At 38.9% G+C, this 2,842-nt stretch overlaps 1 protein-coding gene across 17 annotated transcripts in view; it reads left to right on the top strand.

The window, feature by feature from the left end:
* Nucleotides 1-2,842, top strand: part of Grip1 (glutamate receptor interacting protein 1) — a 611,271-nt gene that overhangs the window by 474,768 nt on the left and 133,661 nt on the right. The gene's annotated exons all lie outside the window — the stretch shown is intronic.

The raw sequence follows: 2,842 nt of genomic DNA, 5'->3' as shown, positions 1-2,842 counted from the left end.
GTTTATTCAGCTTACACTTCCATACTGCTGTTCATCACCAAAGGAAATCAGGACTGGAACTCAAGCAGGTCAGGAAGCAGGAGTTGATGCAGAGGCCATGGAGGGATGTTCTTTACTGGCTTGCTCAGCCTAATCTCTTATAGAACCCAAGACTACCAGCCCAGAGATGGCACCAACCACAAGGGGACCCCCCTTGATCACTAATTGAGAAAATGCCTTATAGCTGGATCTCATGGAAGCATTTCCCCAACTAAAGCTCCTTTCTCTGTGATAATTCCAGCCTGTGTCAAGTTGACCCAAAACTAGCCAGTACATAAGCAAAATAAAGTAGACTCAAAAAGATTTCACATACTTTCTCTCATATGTGGACCGTGTGTGTGTGTGTGTGTGTGTGTGTGTGTGTATTAAAGTGGAATAAATTCCTAGAGAAAGGAAGAGGAAGAAGAAAGCAAGCAAGATGGGCTAGGGGACCCAAGAGGGAGTAGGGCTGACCATAGTCAAAGTGCTTGATATTCTTGAATGGCAATGTCTTTACAGTGAATATATACCAACAAGTTTTAATTTCTCCAAATAGATTCTAGAGAGTAGATACAGTAATGAAAAGGTTCTAATCTGTGATGTAATTAGATGTAAAGCATTTTATGTCCAATGAAAGCATATGGGAGTTTCTTTGCTGCCCTTCAGTAACCAGTATTTGATATTCTTGTCCACTTCCCCATGTTTATTCCAGACCATGTGCACTGGGATCTCATTGTACATTTAGCAAATGCTTCCTAGGTGGATAATTGTGAAGCACTGTTTCATTTGTCAACGGAAGACGACTGCTACTTTATTTTTCCCACACCCATTAGCACATCAATATACTTAATAAGTGCAAGCGCATATTATTTTAAATATTTACAAGGCAAATATCCCTCCACTCTGATGTGGTTGAGATGTATTATCAAATGATTAAGAGAAGCCTCTTAGAGATGTCTCTTAGAGATGTAAATGATAACAAGGAAAGGGTGAAACTGAAGGAAACATTTTTTTTTCTCTAAAGGGGGTGAGGGGCACTAACACTAGCGAATACAGAGCCTTTGGATGCATTTGGTTTGAATTCTGGAGTCTGTTGACTTTGGACAAATTATTTCATCTCTCCAGGCTGGCTGGTCTAGGAAGTCATATCAAAATGGGGAAACTAGTTCTTCAAAGTATTGGTGTATTAAATAGATAAATGCATACAGAGTGCTCGCCACAACCAAACTGTTAATAACTGTAAGGAAATGAACATTGGCTATTTCCATACTCTGTGTCTCTAAAACAGAGCCTGGGTTTCCCATTGTCCTCAGTTAAGATACGGTGTTGGCTTTAGTCTGAAAACTCTTTACCCTGTCTCATAGGGATATTTTAGAAATGATGCAACCTGGATTGCTATATCTTCTGAAAGTTCATCCAAGTGCTTATTTTCATTTCACATGCTTTTGCTCACAATGTTTAGAAAGTATTTTTCTGAGAATACAAATTCCCTTTGGTAATTGAATCTTAGGTGGAGTAGCACATGGTTATCTAGTGGATGTCCTTCTGGGCCTAGTGAGGTGGCTCAGGGGTTAAGAGCTCTTTTCCTCTTTCAGATGACCCCAGTTCCATTCCTAACACACACACACACACACACACACACACACACACACACACACACACACATACACATACACTGCGGCTCACAATCCTCTGTAATTCCAGTTCTAGGGATCCAGTACTGTATTCTGACCTCTGAAGGCACTGTACACATATGGTGCCCTTATATGCATGGCTGGTAAAACATCCATACACACAGAATAAAAGCAGTTGTTTTATTTAAAACAATATAATTCTGAACATCAGTGCTTAGGTTGGTTTTACAGAGTCACAGGGTAGAAAGATTTTACCAAGTCTGTTTCAACTTAGAACTTGCCTTAGATATTTTTAAATATTTCCTGTTTCTCTAATAATTGCTTCTTTTACCATTTCCTTCACCAAGAAGAACTCTAGAGAACAGCCATTAAACACAACTCTTGTTAGCTGGATTAAAGAAAGCTCACTGTTGCATGATTTGATGCTTTCTTCCTACCATAATGTGATCATGTCTATAGTGACCTGGTTGATCTGTTTCGAATACAACCAACAAATTATTGTCTTCAATAATAAGGATGGAAAGTTAACTGCAATGTTCCAGTGGTCCTGATCCTTCTTCATTCTGTACCCAGTGTTCATTGCTAAACAGATTCTTACAAAAAATGAACTAAGGCCCAGGTCTAGCCTACCTTCTTATTGGTCCAATGCATTTAGATGACTCCTTCTCTTTCTCATTTCATAAATGAGAAGGGGATACACTCTAGCACCTTCTGGATACACCTTCACAGGAGTATTTACCTTTGCCTCCACTATCTATGTATGTGTTTGTTATGATACAAAGTTTCACAGACCTGTGCAAACACTAAGCACATCTTTGTTTATTCTGGTTACACTGTACAGGGAGCTGTCAGGCATACACAGAAGGCACTTAATGATAACTGTAGGTTGCTCATAGATTAGCTGTCCTTATGACCAATCGTTATTAAGTGGGAGTTTGTAGAAAGTACCAAAACATCGATAGATGCTTTGTGTTCAAAATGAAGTTACTTTGTGATTTTTGATGTTTGTCTTACACTGCAGTATAACGTCCCCAAACTTTCTCTCTCAGTACTTCTTAAACTGCCCATGGGGGTTTTCTGAATCCTGCAAGTCTTTAACTCTCCCTTTAGATACCATTTTATATGTTTACCTTCAAACTATTTAATTTTCCAAACTATTTAATTTTCCATTTGCCTATAGTACTGTGCAA

The sequence above is a fragment of the Mus pahari genome, chromosome 9 (assembly GCF_900095145.1).
Source record: "Mus pahari chromosome 9, PAHARI_EIJ_v1.1, whole genome shotgun sequence".
Taxonomy (NCBI): Eukaryota; Metazoa; Chordata; class Mammalia; order Rodentia; family Muridae; genus Mus; species Mus pahari.
This window is presented reverse-complemented; position numbering and strand designations above follow the sequence as displayed.